This window comes from Dufourea novaeangliae, unplaced genomic scaffold (assembly GCF_001272555.1).
Source record: "Dufourea novaeangliae isolate 0120121106 unplaced genomic scaffold, ASM127255v1 scaffold78, whole genome shotgun sequence".
Lineage (NCBI taxonomy): Eukaryota > Metazoa > Arthropoda > Insecta > Hymenoptera > Halictidae > Dufourea > Dufourea novaeangliae.
The window spans coordinates 459644-485855 of record NW_015373959.1 but is presented as its reverse complement, the minus strand read 5'-3'; the positions used below and the strand labels follow the sequence as shown (position 1 = coordinate 485855).

Below are 26212 nucleotides of genomic sequence, written 5' to 3'. Positions count from 1 at the left end.
CCGTGCAACCCTACTTTAATCAATTTTTTTCTACAGACAATACAATGACTTGGACGTACATCCAGATGATAATATAAGGTGACCCATCCTGTATAACTACTAGGCTGACTACTATTTTTCAAGCGCCCCACAGCACCCAAGTTCCCAGTCGTTCCCATTCGCGCGGTTTCAACCGCCCCCAATGGCTCCCCCCATTAAACGACGCAGACATTTATCAATGAAATTATGAAACTGCTACAAGAAGGTGTCTTCAGTTCCACGAGATTACGAGGATCAAGGCCCGTTAGTCGCAACTCTGGGACCAGACTTTAACTGGTTTTAGTCAAAGTGCCGTAATTCCCGGCGACGAAAACGTAACGAGTTCCGGGAAACGGGGACAATCTATCCCTTCCCCCACCACCCTCCCTCTCAACCAAACCCAGACCTGGCCCTGTCTCCCGTTCTCTTTCCTTCTCTTCCATCGTGGAAAACTCCGAAAGTAAAAGTACGAAATCCCGTACGCAACTTTAAATTAAGGCAGTTCGTTTTACCCGCGTTCCGCGTTCTTACGTCCACGACGGTTGGAGTTCACGGTGTCTAGAGAGGATGGTATGAGGGTCTGCGAGCACGAAGACGGTTCAAGATACGCGTGAAAAAGTGGCCGTACGAAGGACCAACCTTACCCACCTCTACCCGCCCCCGTTCTTATTTCCCTCGTCTTTTCTCTGGCAAATGAAAAATACTTTCTCCCCTCCTGGATAAACCTCGACGATTAATTTACAAGAGATTCAGTAAGCAGCTTTCGTGTGTTTACACGAGCCCGAGCGCATAATACCAACGGGAATTGTCGCGATACCCGTCGTTCTGGGAGGTGATACCTGGTGAACTTGATCCTCGGGGTCCTTCTCCTGGGAAAAGAGAGGGAAGTTCGCGTATACTTGAAATTTGCGTGTCACTTAACTTCCCGCCAAACACGTCGGGGAGCTTTTAGCGGCGGAAGCAGTTTCGTTGATCACCTGTCTTGGATAGGTTTGTATACCAGGCGTGATAACAAAGTTTCGAGGAATAATTCATTTCGAAAGTTTTATCACGAAAATGAAACAGACGCGAGTCCATCGTTTTCACCGCAGTCCCCTCGCGACTAGTGTCACAAGGAATGAAATTACACTAGAACTTCCCGTATCCGAACTAATAGAAAGACATAAGTGTTGGGATATAAGAAATTCCGAGTAATAGAAAAATCACTTTTCTGACGAAACTTCATTTATTGAAGTACAGATCAAGAAGTGGATAGTTTATTTATATATTGACGGTTCTTATATCTTTCTGGCGACTGCCAACAGTCAGAACAGACTATTTATAAATCGACGATTGTACGAGTCTTTAAATGCTCTACTAGATAGTACGTAAAACAACATGTCTTTCCATTTGAAAAAATGAAGTTGACCTTTATATGACCTCTACGCGCCCATCTGTCAACAAATTCATTTACATCAAATTATGTGCTCCTCGATACCATGTAAGTTTGGTCTAACACATTGTTTCCTATCTCCAGTAACAGCCAAGATATTCAAATGGCCTGATTTAGGTTCCTCACCCTGTATACAGGGTGAACCACGAATCGTGATCAGTAGGGATTACTCTGTTATTAGCAGTCCGATCGAAAATGTTTTTATCAGGTATAACATGGTTTCAAGAGAGCTTGTATATCATTTTTTTACGCCTATCTGTTAGAGGATTTCAAGACGAATTCGGTAAGTATCATAACATAACATGTGTTAGACGTATAAAAATTATAGGTGTATTTGCAAAAAATTGAAGGTGATCTTGAAAAATCATGAAAAAAAAGAGTTGACAAAAAATTTGCTATAATCACGTTAAAGCTTTCTTGAAACCATGCTATACCTGATAAAAACATTTTCGATCAGACTGCTAATAACAGAGTAACCTCTACTGAACACGATTCGTGGTTCACCCTGTATACAGGGTCAGCCAATAAGAAATATTATGTAAAATAACTCGTTACCTATTGGTTGTATCAAAAAACGTTTTAAATGAATTTTGTTGCATCTAAAGGGACTCATCAGATGAGTGCAATTTGACTTTATTATATCTTGTATTTTCTGAGATGTCCGGGTAACCTTGAGTTTTTTCAAGATCAATGAATTTTTACTATGGTGCTGCGTTGTATCCGAAAAAGACGAATTCAACAACCTGTAATATATGTACTATTTTGTTGTACCTATGTTTACATGTACACCCATGAGCAAACCCTGCTTCTACTAGGCGTAGGGGAAGGGCCTCCTAGACTTTGATATCGGAAATTATTGATATTTATGTCAAATCAACATTCGATTTAACATTTATTTCAGTACTTGAAATAAATTTACCAAGCAGTAGAAGGCCTTTTTCTTATGTCACCTTTCTCCTAGCGGAAGACGAGGTTGCTCGTGATCGTATGCGGACAAAGTTGGTCATTCTGACACTGTCATAAAACCGCCGTTACCGTACCTCTGTCTTCCTCTCCCCACTTGCCGTTTTTTCGGTTTGTCCATACTTCTTTTCAGAATAAACTCCTCCATCCCAGTCACTCTATAGCAGTGCTATCCAATTTAGCTCTTTAGAGCAAACAGTCGTCCTCTACCACCATCGCCATTACTATGAAGTAACACAGACACAAGTCGATCGAAAGAAGACAAAAGAAAGAAAGATTGGAAGGGGAAGCAGGCGCGTGAGGGGCCCTCCCAAGAGTTAAGTACGACAACGCTTTGCTCTACAGTCTACAGTCTTCAAATGTCCTCAAAAAGTTGGTATCTATCAAGGCCAACAGCTACGCCTGCTTTTTGCAGCTAAAATGGATTTAAAAATATTTAAACATCCAAATGTGTCCATAGTACTATGAATAAAAATCAACTGTCCTACCCCAGAAATTACCATACTACCCCAAACTATAATAGTACATTCTCCACAGTTAACGATGTTTACAAGATTTTGTGGCTATACCTTCGAATTTATTATTCCTGAATTTTTTGGCTGCCTGTTTATCCCGAAAATGTTAAGAAAATCATATCTACCTGTATTACTGCCATGATCTGAATATAACAGGATGCTACGGAAGTATTACACGAACGTCACTTTTATAAGGTGTATACAGTAAATCCGCGATGAATGTTCGAAGGTTCCTCAGGATTCACAAGGAGAGGTTCCTAGGTGTACCACTGACTTTTTCATGAGGTAAACCACAGTCATAGAGCTTGGAATTCTGAAGTCAATGATATTTGTTTCAGCCGCATAAGGCCATTAGTTTCTGAAATATTTAATGTTCTGTGCGGAGGACCCTACGAACATTAATCGATGATTTACTATACTTAGTTCTGACTCTCACTGTATCTATAGCGACGACCCAGGTGTCCGAATCATGAATTCATCATGCAGAATGTCTTAACACTAGCACAAATCGGTGAACAAGATTCACCCTCCGAAGCACGACGCAAAACGTGTTCACGTAAACGAGGGTTTTGCAACGGAACAGTAACAGCTCACTGCCTATCGTCCGGCGACTTATCGTCAGAACTGTATTTACCGTAAACTTCGTCCATGTATCCGGAAGCACGATTTTACCGTACAACCATCGCAAGAAATATCATTTGAACGCTCGCAGTAGCTCGCCGCTGGTTGCTTCTAATAAGAACAACAAGATTAACGCTCCCCCCGAGTAAAGCGGAGGAACCGGGCATACCGTATCGCGTAGACGATGTAAACTTCGTGCTTGCATGAGAACGCAATTGTAAACGACTGTACCGAACACACGTACTTTTCGTGTTTAATGTTTCCCGGCGCCAAATAACATGGACGTAATTCTTGCCTGTGTGAACGGAACGTTCGAATCCGTCGTGTACTCGACAGATTTCGATATACAGGGTGTGTACGTAGAGAAGAAGATGGTATTCTAAACGCTGAACAATAAGGTCCAAAGACGCGTTTCGTAAATGTATTAAGGGCTTTTATCGGAATTGTAATGTGTATTTTCGGAATTTATTTTTAATAAAATTGAAGAGTTTTTTAAATATGCGTCATTGTATTCGAAAGTGTACATTTTAAAGTGCTTATAATAATTTCTTCAATGCAAGATATGAATAAATAGGGGAAAGATCAGCGATCTCCCGGTAGCGTTTTTATTTTAGGCGTTTTGCGATGACCACTGTAACTTCGAGTTCGTTTATCTAAAATAAAAAATCCGAGCAAATTTAGTTAATATATTAAATTATCTAGTGCCCGATCGTTCATTATCCTGAAAAATTAATTTACGACAATATAGCGGCTGTTCAAAATCGAAGTATCGATTTTCGCCAAAAAAATCGTTCATTTTTGATCTATAAAATAAAAACTACGCAATGAAATACAAAAAGCCACGATCAGGCGCTAGATTTTTATGTATAAAATGAGTCCACCAAAGCTGAATCAGTTCGGTGCAGCGGTTCTCGAGATATATTGGTCCCCGATTTTGAAAATGTGGTTTTGAGAAAAACACTGTCAGTAGTAGTTTCCCTTAAAGTATACTAAGAAAGAGTAAATTGAGTGACCGTCAACGCAAGTTAATTTTTTTTTAAGATCAGGGTAAAAGTAAAAAAGAAGATGCTGTGATTGTTAGTTATTAGGTCGAAAGGTGGCTCAATAAAATATTGACAAAATTAATTAAAATATGATTCTTTCCACATTCTAATAGTTCGATTTCTTCCTAATACAAAAGTACTTTAAGAATGTTCATATTTTGTGGAGTGTTTAAAGTCACATCTAGAAAATGTTGTCGTGAAAATACAGATGATGTGCACGTATCAGGACCATTTTTGAGCTAATTAATCGCGACAAATAATTTATTTCCCCGGAAGGGGTGTTTAGGCTTCGAAAGGTTAAAAATAAATAAAAAATATTTTAATTAGGTTGGTTTAATATTGATATTTTCGATTTCAAAATAAGAAGATACAGCATATATGCATAGAATATCAGTCTCATAATTTTTAAATAATGCTGTAAGGGTCTGGGCGTTAAAGGGTTAATACTCTTGGCCAATCCTGTATACCAATGCATCAAATACACAGTCTACTTGTTTCCTATGCAAATGTGATGTAAATTCGCGAAATATTGCAGTAACACGATCTTATACAGTTTTCATTGTGATTTCATTTATAACTCTATGATTTCGCAATTTCGTATAGATTTAAAGTACTCGCTCAAAGAAAGCAAAGAGTTTCATACACGAGGAATGGTAAAATTCATCGAATACGGTTGCATGCAAGCGAGGCCAGCCCGGAAGCAGCTTTCCAATCGTTTTACGTGGCAGTTTCGTTTAAACTTTTCCGTCTAATCCGTCGAAGTGCGTCGCCTGAAAAGACTCCCGTGTTCCCCGCAAATCCTGTGAACTTTCAACAGTGCGGAGCACGAGAAAGGTGAGATGAAATTTCAGTGTCGAAAGTCGAGATATACGTATCAGAATAAGCATGGTACTGTCAAGACTTTTCGATTAATGCAATTTAGGATGTTTTCTTAGAAATTACGAAACTTTTTGATTTTTTGTTTCAGACAATTACAGCAGCTGATTTTATGGCTACCATGGACAAGACATTTATTTAACCACTCCAACAAAGTCCACACCATTTATTAATAAGACAATGTTTCAACGCGAAGAAAATCGTATTTATGAAATGTACTTTAATAAATTCACGAAAGTTTTAGAATTATTCATCTGATAGACTTCTTTCAAAAAATTCCAACTTATCACCTTTTTTTGCGACCTAACAGTAGGGAGACCGTTTAATCAATTTGGCATATTAAACCAGTCATGTAAACAAAACTGTATTGAATAATTAAGAGCACGAAGCATCGACGACTAATGAAAAACCGTTGTATCGATTTAAATTTGCAAATTTTTACGAAAAAACTTGTGCGTTACGTGTCGAGAAAAAAGAATATAACATCGAGTTTCGAAATTGTATCATCCGGTTATTAATTGAGGCGTTCAATTTGCCAAAGTACTCAATTCCACAAAACTGTGAAAATACAAAAGGTTAAGCACCAATAGAGTGCTTTGGTACTAAATTTAAAAAAAATTCCAAAAGTGGAGCAGTTCGGCTTGTGAACATGGCTCAATTAGTTCAAGAGGAAAGATATTAGGCCCAGATTATAGAAAATGCCCGTAGGAAATCCGGATAAAATCGAGAAGCAAGTGGTTCTTATTCGTGTAAAAACAAATCGAGAATATAAAAGGGAATGTTTTTACACAAGGGCTCATTTTCGAGCAGATCGGTATCGAAAATCTATTAAAGCGTGTGGAATTGAGGTACGATCTGATTACGATGTAGGTTCCTTCTATAATACTCATATTTAATATCTACAAATCTTGACTATGCGTTACTTCTGAATAAAACAATACGAGACCATCGTTACTATTATATTTATACCAATTAGAAAGTTGTCTCGGGTCGGATAGTACAACCAGGCAGGATGTGATTCTCTAAATAAGTCGAATAAGAAGAATAAATTTTTTTCATTACGAGACTTCGTTTTTGAGAAAAAACACTTGGAAATTTCATAAAATATCAGAATATGAGACACGTTAGTCAAGTCCTATTCAACTGCGCGCGTGTTCAGTAGAATTTAAATTCGATTATCTCATATGTAAAGCAACGTACAAAAAAGGTTTGTTCCATATTTTCGATTTGTTTTTGCAGTTAGAATAACCTCTTGGCCAGTTGTTCCACCCGAACTGAGACACCCTGTATACAGTACCGAACAAATGTTTTGAGACAGCTTTTGCTGTAGTAGGTACATACATACATACTTGAATTACAAACACCATTGATGTCACATTAGATAATCAACGTCTGTCTTGCATAATTGTGACCCCGTTGGGTAAATTCTTTTAAATTGAATATACCGTCTATTTCGGGATGTCCACACATCGTGGACTTTTATGGATTACTGAAATTATGGATACTGAAGTTCCAATTAAGCCGTCTTTGGTTCACTCTTTTAAAATTTTTAGCAAATTTTTGCTTCCTACCATCCTATAATGGACAAAACAGAAATATAACATAATGTTCTCATAAAATTTATGGTTCAGATTTCAATTTATTCTTGTAAACGGAATGTCCGAATACTTTTGCCAAGCTGAATATAGATAAAATGTATTTTATATTTTGTAATATGCAGATATCTCCGTGTAAAGCTTACAAAAGCTAGCGTCGTACTAACAATAAACACTCCATAGGACATAACTTTTATAACATCGCTGTAAACAACAGACAAAAAAAAAATGTCTGTATACGAATTCATTTATCTTGTACTGTATCGGTCATAGCTAGTAACCGAATCACATTCAATAACGCGAACAGCTCGACGAACTTTCAATATCAATACTTCATAAAAACCGTAGTCCCGTAGAAAAGAATTTCATTCAACAATTTTCGATTTTATTTTGCACTCGGGATCACTTCCCTCGTTCGATCGCGCGACAATTCCCCGATACACTTCGGTACCATGTACGCGGGCAAATCATCGATCTTCCGAATCGACTCTCCCGGGCACGCGTCACACGGTCCATAGAAACGACAAATAAAAGCCAGAACGATTTCTATGCATCGTCTGTGGGAGATTTCGAGACAGACCTGGCTATCGAAAGCCCCCCTCCCCCCGCTCCATTGGCCGCGGACTGAAAGAGGCAGGACGCCTAGGTGCCTCGAAACGTCGTCCTACTTAAGAACGATTAATAGCGGCCCGTGATTAATGGCGGAGCGTACTTCCGTGCAACGAGTGCTATAAGATCGATCAGTGGGACTGGAGTGTGGGGGAGGAGGGGGGAGGCAAACAGGTCCTACGAGCAATTTCCATACAACAAGGTACACGGTTTCCTCAGGAAATTTCAGACAAGAGCTTCGAGGGTGCTACTGCTCCCGACGAATTTCTACGAAGACGCGTTAACCATAATGAAGACGTCCCCAATGTTTGATGTTTAAGCGATGGCTAGTCTACTGAAATTTCGTCTGTTGATCTTCGTCTCGGCTACGGAACATCCACGAGCGGAACTACGATAATGTAATTATGCGTGCCCCCTTCTTCCGAGCCCCCAGGCCCTCCTTTTTTTTCTTAGACGGAGCGAGTACACTGTATGAAATATTAGACCGGTGTAGATGCTTCCGTTCATAAGTCATGTGGCACTTGCTTATTCCGAAGGAAATGCAATTTGTCATGGCAGTACAGGGTGTGAAAAAGTGGCGATCACCGGTATTCAGGGTGAGTCCATACATCTAAGTCGGTGGAGATTTGTAAAAAAAAGGACTTTTAGCAACGCTGTTTAGAAGAGTGAGAATTAATGTTAAAGCTTTTTGTTTTACTTAAGGATGTATTCTAGCATAGACGCCCGTTTTCATTGTTTTCAACATTTCGGATTTTGTAGGGAACAAACTATAACATTTTCTGCCGTCAACGTTTCGAAGTATATTTATACATATTTTAAAAACATTTATAATTTTTTATGTCGAGACAAAATGAAAATTGGTGACACTGCATGCCATCGTACACAATCGCTTATTAACAAAACGGTGTCTGTAATTCAGGTCGTTCTGCGTATCTGAAATAAAAGAGCCAAGAAGATTCTTAATTAGAATGAGTTTGACTATGGCAGCTATCAGCATCAATTTGAAATATTTTTCTATTTTTGTTAAGCTCACGAAAGTTAAAGAAACGTGAAAAAATCGATACTCAAATTTCAAAGTGCTGCTATTTTTTTAATTATACACTTTTTCCTTTCGTTCTGGTACCATCCACGGCCAAACTCACCCTAATTAAGAATGTTCTTGATCTTTTTATTTCCGATAGGCTGAACAGCCGAAATCACGGACACCATGTTTTTATAAGCGATTGTGCACAAATACATGCAGTGTCACTAATTCTTATTCTATCTCGACATAAAAAATTATAAATGTTCTTGAGATATGTATAAATATATCTAGAAATGTTGATTGCAAAAAACTTTCTGTGCAAAAAAAATCCTAAATGTCACATTGAAAACGGGCGTCTACATTAGAATACCATCTTAAAGAAAAAGACAAAAACGAGTAAAAATTCTGCTTGCTTGTCTTCTAATACAGATATTTCAAGCTGAGGAGAGTTCAGACGACTTCTACCGACGGCAACATTTTCAATGTTGCTCAACTTTTCTTTTGTTTTCAAGAGAAAACAGTTACTTTAAATTTACAAAAATCCCTTTAATTCGTTTATCTTTTTCACTTGTTTCCTATATTAGATTGATGCAGAAGTTCTAATCCTGTTGGTAGCGGAAAGGTGTCTAAAACGATCCTTTTAAGGCGTAATTTATATAAAAAATACAAATGCTCTGTATTTAAATAAAAGTAAAGTAGTTATTGTAAGTTAGTCTATCTATTTTAGCATTGGCTTAAATAAAATTTATCTACGGGATCAATTAAATTTTTTATTCAAATTTCTTTGAAGGAATACTTGAGGATCATTTTATACCTATTGGTAGTAAATACGATGAAAAAGAAAAAGCATTTTAGTTATTACATTTTATTTAAATAAAAACAGTTTTAACGCGTTGTTTTTCTTTCATACTGACAGGGCATTGCTGTAACCAGAGATGGGCAAACTCATTATCTAGATAAAAAGTTTCGAATAACGAATAAACGATAACAAAAAGTATTTCATCATTTCTAATTGTTCAAACGTGGAAATTTCAATTTTTATAATAAAATAATACTTCTTTATGAATAAATCGACATTTGTCGAACAATTATTTAATCTCATTAACTGTTTGAAGCTCAGAACGACGCCCCTAGATACTGCTGCTTTTCACTGTGTATTATTCGAATAAAATTCTGTCCAATTCTGGATGTAACTAAAACAAAAAAACAATAATATAGCATACGGGTAAAATGATTCCTGGGATCATTTTATCCTACTAGAGAGGGATCATATGACCCCAAACACCCAACTCACATTCAGTGGTTGAATATAATATCACTTTATTACGTGCGGTAACGAAACATTAATTAACTTATTGTTGAATTGTGGTTAAATCCGCGCAAGAAGCGGCTGTCACATTAAACCGTTTATGGCAAAAGTTACAGAACATTGAAAAAGACCTTGTCTTAGATAAATTGCAGTAATTTTACATTTTTCTTGTGGACAACTCACAGAGCACTGATATTCACATGGCACTTCGAGCAACGACTAATGACATGCAGGGAGAACTATTGTAGAACGACATTACGATATAGCACCACTAATAACCACAGGGGAGCCAGGAATTATTTTACCCCGAGGGATCGTTTTTGACACCTTTCCCCTATGGTTCACGATGAACATAGAGAAGGTGGTCTAAATGTGGGCTAGCACCTTTACTTCAGGATTTACTGCCAAACCTGTTAAAGATTTATAAGATGTAACACTTCATTGTATCTAAAACATGCATGCTTTATGATATCCAGTTAAAATATGCTTCTTTTATAAATAAAATTTTATGTTTCAGTTTAGTTTGTGGATTACGTACCGTACACAGTAATAGAGAACGAAATTGGCATTACGTCAAAGACCATCTGAACGAGATTCGAATAGGAACCTAAATGGAAGCACTTTAATCTATTGATAGACAGACACCTTACTACCTCTGCTACCTTTTGCACCTGTCACGTATATTTATACGACTGAATACAATGGGAATTTCACATTCTAGCATTAATTATACTCTAAAATATTAACCGCCTCTTTCTGGATTTGTATCATCAGTTTCAGTGTTCGAAGCTTTAATGCCTAAGGAGCAAGTGTTCCTTGTAAGATATATTACATTTCACTATCAATTTAACCCTTTACTGCCCAGTGTAACTTTGGAACCACCTACCAGTTTTATCATTCTTAAGCAAATAAGAACGTTCTTTTCTACATATGACAGATACAACTTGTAAATTACAATTCGGTTGCTTGTTTGCAAATGCAGTACTGCATAGCATAACCTTAAAGTCAAAAACATGTATTTAAAAAAGACTGAAATCTGAAAAATTGAAAAAGTTCCATGTGTTTAACTGGCTAGTAGTGACGAGTGCAATGCAGACAAAAAATTTCATGAAGGATACAAATTAATTTGGGTTATCAAGGGTTAACATTCTATAAGGAAGCCTGGACCTACTCCATGTTGCCGTATATTAACATTAGACCTACCGAACTCTTCAAAAAGGTAGGAATTAGAACGGTAAAACCGGTCATTTGATTTGGTCGTGGTAGGTTTAGTGTTAAAAAACTCAATTTTGTACTTTCTGGATTATATTAAGACGCCCATTTTTCGAGAGTGTAGAAGACCATTTCTTTTTACCTTCTGGAGAAACCATTACACAGAATTTATAAGTAGACCTAACAGATGCATTTTTCCAAACGGGATTTTCTCTTCGCAACATCGAATGAATCGGTAATGTTTCCTCCAGCCACCCGGTGTGTAAAGTTGAACGGAATGTTTGCGGTTCGAATAGCGCGGAAGGCGGGAACGTATGCGGAACGATCGCGGCCCGCGAGGAATTATTCGAATTTGATTGTACGCGTATAGAAAATATTGTGCGCCAGGAAAGTGACACGCCGCGGTTTAATACGATTTAGAATTCCATCGCGGAGCCCATTTAAAACTGTCAAGTGTGAAATTCAGGAACGAGGGTCTGGAAAACGTCACAATTTTCAAGCAACCGAAACGCGAAATGCGATTTTAACCCCGGCGAGAGGATCGAAACTTTTCGAAGCTATCCCGTGGCCGCCCACTTGCATAAATAACGCGACGTGAAACACCGTTTATTTTGAAGGGTGAAAAGGGGGGGGCAAGGAGTGAACGGGGGAGTGAGGCTGGTATCGGAGGCGACTGGGGACGGAGGGTAAACTTCCGGTCTCTCGGGTGAAGAGTGCTCGGGGGAAGCAATAAAACCTCTGTTCAACCGCGTGCGCGCGTGCTTTCACACTGATGTTCGAAACTCGATATGATTTTCTCTTTTTTCTTATAATAAGTAAATCGTGGACATCCATGTGTTTCGAGTGGAATCGAAGGGCGATGGCCTGGCTCTATTTAGTCGATAAAGAATTTATTGGATTGAACGGAAAGTTCGTGTGTCTTTGGTGGGACGACTGTGTACCGCAAAAATTTTATGAACATGTTATTACAATACTCGTGAAACGGTGAAAAAAGTAATAGAGACTAATGGAAATTATGTCTTTGATTAAATAAATCAATTTCTGTAAGAACAAAACTGAGAAATTTATTTAAAATGAGAACACAAAATTTCAATTCATCCTAATATAGCAGGGACTTAGGCTATGTACAGGCCTGGAAGGGAGGGCATGAGGCTGAACAGCCCTGATGTCACGTGACAGCTGAGGGTCTCATTGGCTCCTTTAGCAATTGGTTATCGTGGTTTCGTTTCTAAGGAGACTGCGAATTTATGCATTTGTAATCCATAGAGCTCTGTGAAATACAATAAAAGACAAAACTTTCATCGGATCCAATGAATTTTCTATTTTAGTCTGAACCCAATAAGATACTTAAGAGGAAACATAAATATGTACATTTGCGCTTGCTTTTATAAATAACTTTAGAAAATGTTATTTTGCATAAAAATCCGCAGTCTATTTATGAGAAACAGATTAGGGAAAGTAGAGATGACAAGAAGCTGAACTTTGCGTCGCCTGAAGAATAAGGATAAGACATTGTTGCTGGAGGATCTAACCACGGAGTGGGGAAAGCAACAGCGCCTTCTGGTGAGAAGACTATGCTGGACCCTGCGGCACTTACCACAGAATCTCTGAGGAATACAGTTCTTATTAAAAATCGAAACATCGGTAAAAAAAACTTTCTGATTAGGTGTGAATGTATTCGGCTTAAGTCATTAGCCAGACGTTGTTTCATAAACAGAATAGTGTTGGAGTAAAGAATGCCACGGTAAGTGTATGGCAGAAAGATAGAAGGTTCCTGCGGCTTCAGGTTACATACAATTCCGAGGAGGATGCTGGAACCCTTCCATAAAAAATTAGAGGATTTCCCAGATCATGCTGTAACATTTAACAGTTTCGATGATTGGCCTGGGAAAGTCTTGACGATGCTAAGGACAAGACTAGGAAACTGTGCTGTACCCCCCGTCCAGGGAAGTCGCGCCTCGAGCGAAATGGAATGGATGATGGGCCAGTGTTTTGATTTGTAGACTTTTTATAGAACATAATTTCTATTCAATCTTGATTCTGTTCAGATTAGTTCAGTCACGGTACAGTGTCATTTGATTGTAGAGAGAATACCTGGCTCAGGACTAATTACAACAGCCGTGTCAATGTATCATACTAATATCTGCGAAATATACAGTACGTTGCTTAGAAGAAGTCCAGCGAAGGGTATGCGAGTCCGATTGGTTTTATCACCCTAAGTCCACCTTCCGTAACACAACCGTAAGATATTGGGCACACGTATTGTCTTTATTGACCAGCGCGATAACATCGACTAATCAGATCATACAGTATCGCGTGACAAACGACATCAGGTGGTGCGAGGGAAGTGCCTCTACAACCTCTATGCTGTCTTGTTGGACCTCTTCCGAGCAATATGCTTTACCTACTTGATTAAATACGAGGTTGACTTTTTTAAACTAAAATCTAACTTTTCCATTGCCAAATCATCTAAATTAAATACATAACTTACCGTATTTAATACACAAGGTATTAAGGAAGGACAATGAAACGGGTGAAATACATTCAGTGGATTATGGTGGAAGTAGAACAGGTCACTGACCAATCAGCCCTGCAATGTTTTCTCTGAATTACTCTATACCCCACCAGTATTGCCTCTTTTTTTTATACCGAAAGCGATCGTGGATAACCAATTATGTTCTCAAATGTTTTCCTTTTATCCCAGAGACCAATTAATCACCAACAATTTTAATTACTTAACACTTCGACGCGGTTTCGAGAACCCATAAACGTTTCATGGAATCGCATTTTTCTCTTCCGCTCGAAACGCGTACTCCGTCGCGGGGAATAGAAAAGGTTTCGGGGCGGGAAGGAGGGGATACGCATGGATGAACGCGGAAACCCAACTATGCCATTCCGCGAGCCAACGACGCGGGAAACGCTGAAATTCTGAGAACTTTCGGAACGATTAATCTAGACGAATTGTAAACGTCACACGCAGCTGCAAAATTGATGGTAGCGCCCGGAGTACCGGCCGGATGAAATTCGTTTGCCATTGTGAAAATTTAACTTGATTACCCTGACGGTAATAGTGAATTAATGTCCCACCAGCGGAATCGTCTCATCGGGGCTAAATTTTTGACCGTGTATACAGGGTGACACACAATCACGTGTCAACTATCTCCAGGAAAGAAAAAAGAAAGATAACGCAGTAATCTCAAAAGTCTTTTCTGTATTTCGTAGAATGTAGTTGCAACGAAACTTTACACTTTTGTCTTTTGTTCACACCGTTTTCTGGCTTTGCCTTCTTTTTTGTTTCCTGCGTCGGTGTAGCGTCAATATTCTGTCAGTATGTCGAATTTAGAGCAAGTGGTTGGTAGTTTGGCTCGAACTATGAATAAAATGCACACAAGGTTCTGTATGCTTTACGAGTACAACGAACGCGTGAATGCTGCACAGGGTGCTGAATATATTAACCCTTCACCCAGGTCTTTAAATCGTTATTTTGAAATTATGAGATTCATATATGTATGTTGTATTTTTTCATTTTCAAGTCGAAAATCTTGATATTGAACGGACGTATGTTTTTCATTTTTTTCATTTTTTATTTAATTTTGGAGGGATTACTTGAATTTTCCAACTGAAAACGTGAAGATCTACTTCATATCAGTGATACTACGGATCCTTGTACATACAAGTTAAATATCAACCAACGACAGAGTTTAAAGCACTTTTAAAACGAGTATTGTGCCGGTGCAATACTGGGCATTAACCCCTTCGCGTCGGAGGACGAGATATCTCGCCAGGTGAGTTCGTTTATGATATGCTTTGGACGAGATATCTTGCAACGCATTGTCTTTCATGCGATGCTATGTACGAAATATCTCGCGACACAAAGTCGTTCATGGGACGCTATGTACGGAATATCTCGCATGCCTTTTTATTACAATGCGAGATATCTCATCCAACGATTTGTATCAAGACAAATTTGTAGGTCACTGTGAATGTGAATGTAGAAGAGATTAGAAATGTCAAATGAAGAAAATGTTTTGTTTCTAGTAACTAATGATTTTATTTGTTTATAATACGATTCTTATTAAATCATCGCAACATGATGACTAGACTTACGGAATGTTCCGTGAAAACTGTTGTAGTGAACTATAAAATCAACAATTCTTAAAATTGTCAAAAATCCTTCTAGATAAGTTTATATACCACCGAAGACTGTAACATATCCAGATTTCACAAAAATCCGAAAGTTACTCCAAAAAGTCTCCGATTTCATGTGGAATGACCCATATGTTACAAGTATCTAAATAGAGTAATGCCTTGATGAGTGTGAATGCCTCGGTTCCGCTGAGTCACATTCACGCTAGAGGCGACCAGTTGTCAGCCCCTCGTCAATCAGTTTTTGCTCGAAATTCGAGCCTTGGTAGCTTGCCTTTGTAGTATTCCGACATAGAAAAGAATAAGCGAGTGAAAAACAGAAAAAGAATGTATCTCTTTCCACTCTATTGGACTGCGTGAGCCCGCCTGCGACACTCCCACCGGCCAGTGGTTACATTGTACTCGCTGCGGTTCGCGTTATCTTACTCGGTCTCGATGTGTCTCGTTCATTCTCTTCGTCACACAGTCCGATTGTGTGTGTACCGTTTCGGCCAATAATAAAAATACGTGTGACTGGAAGTGACCCAGCTAATTGCATTCGACGGCAGTTCTCTAAGCATTCGCTGACACTTAATCGCTTCGACGAAGCGTCGTACATATACACATATATTTCTCCGTTTTGTCCGTCGAGTCCGTCGTGCCAGTCGGTGAGAAGAAAGAGACTTTTCCACGAGTCGACGCGACGGCTAAACGAGGGGAGATCAAGAAAAGATTATATTCCCGGGTATTGGTGAGACAACGCTAATACAACAATGAAACTTTTTTATTTTTGATTTGTTGTTAATAAAATTTTTATTAATATATTGGTGAGATTTTTCTGATTAAAATGATACCAAATATGACATAATATGGATCATATTTACTCATGTAAAAAGTGTTAATAGTTCATATTCGTTCATTATCGCTTCTTATAAATCATAAGTAAACATGGTCCAAATTATATCGTGTTTGGTATCATTTTAATCAGAAAAATCTCACGAATATTTGTTCGTAAAAGTTTCGTTAACGAAGAACCAAAAACAAAAAGTTCATCGTTGCATTTATTCCCCTCGTTTAGCCGTCGGTTCGTGAAAGGGAAGCCTCCACGGTGCGCCAAGAAAACAATTATACGCTTGACTGGTTCCACGGCCTCCTTCCCCAGTGGTGAGGATGACGACTTCACATTTATCGTGGACGAGCCGGCTCACACTTATCAAGACATTACTGTATTTTCTATGTAAACGCTTCTGTGAGTAACTGCACAAGCTAACAATGAATTTACAATTTAATGTATCCTTTAATTCAATACGATAATGGGATAAGATGCACGAAAATGGGACGTCAGTAAACGTGTCCAATGAACTTTCCTGTTCCGAGATGTAATACTTCTCTTTCGTCGATAGTCCACGGACGTCGAAGTTCGTTTCTCGATCGAAATTAAGCAAGACTGGTCCCGGCACCGTCAAAGTCACGCAACTCGGCGACAACTTTATCGTTAGAAGGGGAATTCGGGTCAACATGGTTTCAACAAATCCCAAAACAGCGAACGCGCGCGACCCTTGGACTTATTGGATAAGTCTCAAAAAGTGTTTGTCTCGGTGCAATTGCTTCGTGCAAACTACCGGAATTCGATACTCCGTTACTTTGTGACGCAACGACAACGGTAGAAGAGGAATCTCGATCAAACGAGAACGGTCCTTCGTTTCCTAGATTCCGTGGCTGGTATTCGTGTATCCTTGCGACTGGTTAAATATTCCTTGACGCGATCGACCAAGAATTTCCTAATTTGAGTCCTTGTCGAGACACTGAGTCTTTACGCGTCAATGGTGGAACATTACGGAAGTTGCAAATTGTAATATTCGCTGTTTACAGTCTCGCCTGGCCTTCTTGCTATATTAGCGGTACCTGCGTCTATAGAAGATGCGTCTCAGGTCGAGTAGTACAAGCGGTTAGGAGGTGATTCTACAAGAAAAAATACGTCGAAAAAGAACAACAAATTTTTTCCATACGAGGCTCTTGACAATCGGATTAGAAAATGTATCTAGCATGTATTCGTTCGTGCTGACAATAAGTAGAAACAGAATGTTATGAACAGACGCGTTAACCCTTTAACACTTTGACTGCCACGTCACCTAAATATGGACGACACGTACATTGAAAAGTGTCTGGATTATTTAAACACTGTTATAAAATGTTTGCATGAAATTAATATCGCAGTATAATTTAAAACAAGACCTACAGTCTCTATTAACTAAAGTAAAATATTTTCGACAATTTATGACTTAAAAAACGAAATAAAGTGTGTCTGGCTACGTACGGCCTTTTTCACTGTGGCAGTCAACGTGTTAACACTTTAACTGCCATAGTGAGGAAGGCCGTATGTATCCAGACACACTTTGTTTCATTTTTGAAGTTATAAATCGTAGAAAATATATGCGTCCAGTTGATAAATGTTGTTGATCTTATTTCAAATTATACTGCGATATTAATTTTACGCAAAAATTTTGTAACGGTATTTAAATAATCCAGCCTCTTTGTAATGTACGTGTCACCCATATTTGGCAGTTAAAGTGTTAACGTTGAGTATCACGCATACGTTCCATCTAGAAAATTGTTTCCAGGGTTTTTTTTCGTGCAAATAACGACGAAGTGCACGTATTGGACAATTTTTGAGTAACTAATGGCGAGAAACAATTGTTTTCTCAGGAAGAGGTGTTTCGGCATCAAAGGATTAAATATAATTTTTAAATATTTCAAAAATAGATTGGTTTAATATCGACATATTCGAATTCAAAATAACAAGACACAACATTTATATCTGTCTCATACTTTTGAAATAACGATTTAAGTGTCTGACAGGTAAAGGATTAACCAAGTCCTATTCAATTGCACGCGTATCCAGAAGATTTTTAAATTGTATCATCTCGGAAACGAAGTATTATAGGAAATAATTTCATTGCATATTTTCGATTTGTTTTTGCACGTATAATAACCTTCTGCCCGGTTGTACTACCCGACCTGAAACACCCTGTATAGACGGTTATCTCTGTGATCAGGTCGAGCGATCCATATGAAATCTGAATCTATATGTATGTAGTATATGTATATGAAATGTTTGATGCATTCAGTACAAAGAGAAGGAAACCCTCGTTCCAATCGGTTACGTGAAAGTACAGCGACTTTAGTTTGTGGTTTAAGTAGAATAGATCAGTAATCGATCGGAGAGAGTCAATTTTATTTGAAAAATGTTGTAGGGGAAAATTTGCCATTTTAGTTAGGAAGAGAATGGTTGAAATATTATTTCATTTTGTTACCATATAGGTAAGAACAAACTATTGATTTATAATGTGATGTTACTTTTCTTTTTGGTTTACTGTCTTAATTTATCATTAAACTGTGGATGTTATGCTTTAATCGTAAATGTGAATATGCAGAATACCACACAGTAAACATTTTTCGGATGGGTGAGTACAGATTCTACTTTAATTTGGGCCCAACGAAACTTTTAATACAGGAAACAAATTTTTCACGTAATTTCAGTTAAATAATTTGATCCACAACAATTTTAATTTTCATAAAAAATCCGCAGTCTATTTATCACTATTTAAACTTCGCCTTCTGTTCAGTAAAAATAATAAAAAAGTATTAATGGAATGGGTTAAATGAAACTGAAGTAATTATAGATTGCGCTACAAGTGGAATAGAGTGATTACAAAATTGACTTGAGTAGTTTTCCCTGGACTATTTCGTATGTGGTTTTTTATTAAATAAATAAAGCCTTTTTGAATTTGTAATTTAATTTCTTTCAATTCGATACTTTCCATTACGAAACTTCTTTGTATTATAAATTTAACTCCGAATATTCAAATAACAAACTATCTAAATGAAATATAGTTATGAAAAATACCTGTGCAATGGATTACACAAGACTCGAATAAGTATCGACTGTGTTACAAGTAGAAGGTCTACGATACCTCAGAACTGAGCAGTTTGCTTTGAATTATTTGGTATCTGCCAATGGTGCCTTCTTCCTGTGCGGTTTAAAACAAAATTTAGACCAGTAACTATTTTCTCTTTTAATCCTGAAGAAATTTTCAAGTATTCGCAGTACTCTTTTAGGATAGAATTCTCTCTTCCGAGCGGAACTGGTGGTAGTTATTCTCCACCATTTGCTGAAGAAACAAACAAAAAAATAATTCTTTCACTGAAAGTGAAAGCGTTCCGTTTACATAATAATTACACGAAACAATAAAAAAACGAATTTGGAATAAAATACAGAACCCTAAAGATAGTTTTAATCATTCCGTGATAAATATTCGACATATCCGTTCGAGTTATAATTTTCGAGGATTTCTGAATACAGAGATACCGAGCTTTATTCGCGAAACGGAACATAACCGCTGGCTGTCTCGTAAATCAATTATTGGTTACTATTTAGGGCATAGAAAATTGCTTACGGTCTGTCCTGTATTATCCGAGTGCCTCATTAATTACCCACGTTGCCGATTCTATCTGCATCGGTTAATGGAAATCGAATTACGTGTCCGGTACCAAGAATTCCCTATCTTTTATACAATTTCCACGGATTCTGGCGTTCTTCGATTGTTCGACGAAAAATTGTTTCGGTTAGAAAAGTCTCTATCCATCATATATCTAATTACACAGAGGATTAATATTCTTGCAAGAAGTTGTGAATTCCACAAGAGTTCTGGCAAGTTCCTGTCCTAACGGCTTCGGAAAGGGAACACTTTGTACGCTTCGCCTGGAAACTCGATGCTCAAACGCGTAACTGAGGACGTGCCCTTTTTTCAAACTTATACTACGTCGTTCGATCGTAAACTAATGAGACTGTATTTACAAAAACGTTCAGGGTGATCTTCGAAACAGACCCCTTGAGATTGAAAAGCGACACACCGATCGAGATATTTCTTCCATTCCTTGATGAAGCAACATTGAAAATTTTGGCATCTAAGAATAAAATGTTCACTACATTGATTAATATATGGTTCATGTGATCCAATTTATCGAATACTGATATCAGCCAATAAATTTATGGATATGATTGATTTTCTCAATTACTTAAAGAATACTCAAATAAAATTCAAATAAAATTGACTCTGTCCGATCGATTACTTTAAGAAATCTTTACATAGAGCACTAAAAGCTGCTTAATTTACGTTAATGTCGAATTAAAAATTCTCTTTTACGATTAATTTCTTGATCTATACTATGTTGCTGTAATTGTTTGTATTTTTATTTTGACTTAACTGTTGTGTATGCATACTGGGCTTATACCCATATAATAACTAAATAAATAAATTACAATCAATGATGAAATTTCAGTTGCATTGTATTATCTATAAATGAATCTTTTTCTTCGAAGAAAATTTCGGTGACGTCCCACTTGCTTGGCTCACGAAATTTCAGGCTCCATAAGTTTGTCTTATTGTTAACAATTAAAGTGCATTCTAAAAAAAAGAACAACACTTTCTGTTATTTATACGGTGTTTCAAGACGTTACACGAATGCAAGAGAAAAACATTTTTCATACTGGTAATATTTTCTTCAATAATGTCAAATTTTCTGTTCAATTGCTGTAATACACAGACAACAGCATTTCCCGTTTCTAATAAGCAGGCACATAATCCTCATAGGGATCATATTAATTCGTTCGATCGAATATTTTCCTGCGAGAAATACAGATAAGATTTATTTTGTAATGTAGCATCTGGAATTTGGTCGACGTACAATATTTGTTGAATTGCATAAAATCTACGACTTTGTTCTGCTTTTTTTACAGGTTCATATACTACAAATTCAGAACAATTGTAGCCTAATCAAAGCAATTTACTAACTTTCAACGCAGATTCAAATGAAAGTGAGTATTGTACAAATGCTAAGAGGTATCAGTCGGTTGTCAAAGGACAAATTTCCAATTTCACGAGCCTCGTGACCAGCCAGGTGCATATGAATACGTTTCGACGAGGCCACGTAAAAGGTCAAGGGACACGGAGGGTTCTCTCTTCGATCAATAGCTCAAGGAAGGACCGTAGAAATGCGAGACACCGCTGTCTGGCCATCGATCCTCGCGTGTCCCACGTATTACGTGTACTTAGTTCCTCCTACCTTCGACTGTCCTCTCCTTACCTCCCATGATAATTCGGATGGACCTAGCAAACAAAGTCTGTGAGCTCCAGGCACGCTATAGACTATGTATGATTGCGAGGACAATCTAGAATATTACATTTGTTTGCTGTTTACATTAAAGATTCATGGTTTTTCTGTCTTGAGTGTATTGTTATCGAGATTAATAGCTATTAATTATATTAACAAGAAATTATTACAGACACTAAAAAAAATTACCAAGATAGTGAAGCTAGTTCATAGGTATTAATAGCTATTAAAAGCACCTTGTATCTATTAACCCCTTGCTTTACAATATCGAGTCAGACACGTGAGAATCATTTCAAACTGAATTTAGTGAACATGTATATTATTCGTTCTCTTTGAGTGCAATATTGTTTCGCTAGTACTAAGTTTTAAGGTTTAGAATAAATGTAACACTTGCCATAAGAATAGAATTCCCTTTTGTATCTGGGAAAATATTAACGATAAAGTAATTCTTGAGAGTGAAGTCGCAAAAAGAATCGTATGGCAAAGATTTAATATAACACCTTATTAGTAACATGTTCTTAAGATAAGGTGACAAAAGTCATGAAAATTGTTCAGTCCTCTTATTCTAAATGAAATAAACCCATCGCTCGATTTGCGCGGCAGTTTTCGTACCCAGTTTCTTTTCACGCGATAAATAATCACTCCATTTATGCAGTAGTTTTTATACGCAGTCTCAGGTTTATGTGATCTCATTTTACGTGGCAGAGATGGGCAATAACAAATAAAAGATAAAAAAAGTACTTCGACATTTTTTACTGATTTCACGTGGAAATTCTGGTTTTTCTAATAAAATAGTACTTCTTGAATGAGTAGACACTTGATGAACAATTATTTAATCATATTAACTGTTTAAAGATCATACTGACGTTCTTAGATACTGTTGCTTGTCACTGTATATTATTCGGATGAAAAACATATTTCCTTCTTGTTCTCAATCAACTGCTTAATTTGAAAACTTAACATATCCAGACCTATATTCAAAAGAATCGACCCTCTCTAATGTCTCATTATTAAACGAATAAGAACAATTATTTCCAGTTGGTCAATATAACGTGAAATTTACAATATGGTTGTTCATTTCCCAATGCACTACCACCAAATGTGATTTTTAAAACAAAAACCTATTTACCAAAAAAATGAAATAAAATCTTAAACATTGAAAATTTAAAGAAGCATAGCATTTCATTAAAAAAATAGAGATGACCTTGAAATCTCCTCTATGCCTTCACCCACGCAGAAAATGTTTGTGTCACAATATGCCCCCCTCTATACCGTGTAAGATTTGTATATAATATTTTTTATATTATTACAAATAACGGGAATATTCAAAGTGGACATAGTTATTGCCCCACCCTGTATACAGATCAGTGGGTTCAATGTGACGCATGTTTGGTTGTTTGGAAATAAAAAGTCGAAAGACTGAAAAATATTTCTAGATAACGAATAGATAAGAGAGTGAGTACAATTACAGTCCCGACAGAAGAGGAAAGATGCATTTACCGCTGAAAGTCACGAATGAAATATCCTCATTCGAGATCCTCGACGCGATTCATCATCGAAGCAGGACATTCCTGAAATCGTTCAATCTAGCCCGTGTCGAGCCTCGAGAATTATATTCTTCTCGAATTATGTCCACGCGGCACGGGCGAACTGGTTTAATCTCGGTCTACGATCGTGTCGCAACATTTTATCGTTCTTCTTGCTATCGTAAACGGTGTACATTTGCTCTCCTCTTTCTCCCTATCTACATCCATTCGCGCTTGTCATACGGACTAGAGTCCCACTGCCAACTTCGCCGATTACACGCAATATGGGGCCTCGAAAAATCCCCACTTTTTTCATTTTATTCTACGTACCGTCGATACGTCTTCGTGAATCGACTAATCTCATGAGAAAAATTTATACCAATGATACATTAATTGATTCATTACTTCAACTACATACTCTGCGCTCTTAACACGAACTATCAGTGTTGAATGCACAAGGCTAAACTAAATCTTATAATATTGGGTTGGCTAAAAAAATAATGTCGGATTTCTGCAATAGGTAAGCCTTTTCTGTTTTTCAGCGTAAAACACTGTTTCCTGACTAATAAAATGTACCTATACGTATTCTGAAAGCTGACACATGACCGTTTTTAACCTTATTGTTCTCCCTCGAGTCTATATGACCCGAAATGAAGATTTTTATTTCAATAGGTATTATCTTCGTAAAATATTTGTTTGTAGTATTTAATGTATATTTTTAATTTTTCGTCTAGTTTTTGTGTATTTCGCATGTCTCGAAAACAAATCGTTTCAAAGTTTTACATAATATTATTCGAAGGGATATAAACGTGAAAAATGTATGAGTGTTACGGCAGTGTGAAAGAAAAAATCATTACGATTGGGTTAAATTTTCTTGAATTGACCTTGTATTGAAAATCAACGACGGGAAGGTGTGCTTCAAGCAATTGTTTTTTATTATCCGGAAAGGGAAAACATGCGGCAGATGGAACAAAAAGAATTTCCCGTGTACATGGTGATGGTGTTGTAAACGAACGGAAATAAAAAAACGCAATTGCTCGAAACGTACACATTGTCGGCGCTTATTTTTGAAAGAAAGTCAATTCAAGAAAATTTAATCCATTTGCAATGACTTTTTCTTTAACCAACGCGTTGAAGTGTCGGCTTTCAGAATATGAAAAAGCAGTGCTTTGGTATTAGAATCCAAAAGTAATCAACAATTTCTTAGCTGAATTAATCCCAATCTACAGCATATCGATCAAGGTTTTTTACTAACATAAATTCTAATAGTTCATTCCAACTTCACCAATACCGATGTATGTTATACTTTGAGTGCCAAAAATGATAAGCTATTAGGATTCTTTTTCTCAGTGCTTACAATATCTAATTAAATGCATCGTGTTAGTACTCATTGAAATACCTATAAATAAAAAATAATTTTATTAAATTTGATCGTTCTTGCGATAGCGTCACTCATATTGTGCGCTGAGAAATCACCTGTGCCATGGAGTACCTTTTTTGAGATATCACTTTCATGACAAGACAAAACATAAAACAAAATGTAATAAAACTGTTTTTGCAATTTTTAAATATTATTTATAATTAGTCTCATAAATACTAACGCGACGCATTTGATTACATATCGTATTTACTGAGGAAAAAGTTCCTAAAGGTAGCTTAACTTTTTCAGCCGTCAAAGTAGAATGACCCCTTAAAAATAATAAATGAATCAAAGTTTGTTTGAAATTACTTCGTTTAAACCACTTTATTTTAGAAAAAATAAACTGTTCAATAAATGAGTTAACATATGTCTTCGACTCGAGTGGTTATACGAAGAATGATTATCAGCGAATTTCTCGACGAGGAACGCCTGCCAGTGCTCGATTAAAAATAAACGCCGCGAGACAATTCAATTCCGTCCGATTATCGAGAGCGGTGTAGTTAATAGAAACGCCACAAGATTAAAGTATCTCCTGTCATGCGGAAGACTAATGAAAAATCAGTTCGTTATCGAATACTGCGACACAGAGGATTACCGAGCAGGGAGGTGGGCGTGAGGAAAAAGTTCTAATAATTAAATTAACGCGACTCTCGCTCAACGTGCTCACGATTCGATCGAATTCCGAACGATCGCGCGGTGATTACGTTTCGTTCTGAACTCAAAATTGACGCTGGATACGAAATTCTTCTCATCCGAGAGGAACTAATTCGAAATTCAATAATTATTTTATATATGATTGAAAAACGGAAAGTTTCTTCGAAATAAAAGACAAATTTCTATTAGTCTCAATTTCAATTTTTACTTTCTAAATTGTAGATTATGTTCTGTATGGGATCCAATTAACACATTCGACTGCCACGCCATCCACATATGGATGGCACGGTAGTACTTAAATTAAATTTAATTACAGCCTAAAAGGTTTAAGAAGGTTTAAACAATACCTATTGCGATAAATTTACATTCATATTGTGCAGTTTATAAGTTCTAATATAATAATTTTTTCTCTTTATAAACTGCCTTGCTAAGGCTAACTGACTTATCTGCAATTTTCAGATATTTTGAGTTATGAACAATTCGGATACTAAATATTATTTTTTATCTTGTTCCTGAAGCAAAAAGCCGCATCTATAGTTTGTTATCCACGTAATTTTCTACGATTATTCTGTGTATCCGCATTAGTCAGTTGTTATTGTAAGACAAATAAACGTATCTGACATTTAAAATAATCTAAATAACTAACTGACTTTATTAAGTTGCAACAAAATTAGCCTAGGTAGGCACTTTGTTTATTACAAAAAAGGTTCAACATATAGAATGCATTTTTAAAAGTACTAAATTGGTCTTTTCTCAAAACAAGGTTTTTGCAGATACGTCAATTAATCTTCGCAGGGCAGTACAGGAAACACTTGCTTTCACTCTCGTGACAATACCTGGGACTTTTCTTGCCGATCGGCAGTAGCAACCTTTTTTAACCCTCGTGTAGGCAACCAAAGTATTCACGGTTACTGAGCAATCGGAATACTTCTATTTTGACAGATTAAATAAACACAGATAATTTTACTTTCATACTTTTCCGAAACGGTTAGCTTTCCCTTCCAATAATATACTAAAGGCTGTTTTAGGCAAGAACATAAAAAATTGTGGAAAGAAATTTAGAAATGAGTATCTGGGTACCCAGGTATTCGGTTGC

At 37.1% G+C, this 26212-nt stretch overlaps 1 protein-coding gene across 7 annotated transcripts in view; it reads right to left on the bottom strand.

Moving 5' to 3' along the window:
• LOC107186411 (CUGBP Elav-like family member 2) overlaps positions 1 to 26212 on the bottom strand; it is a 476981-nt gene that overhangs the window by 328689 nt on the left and 122080 nt on the right. The window lies entirely within an intron of this gene.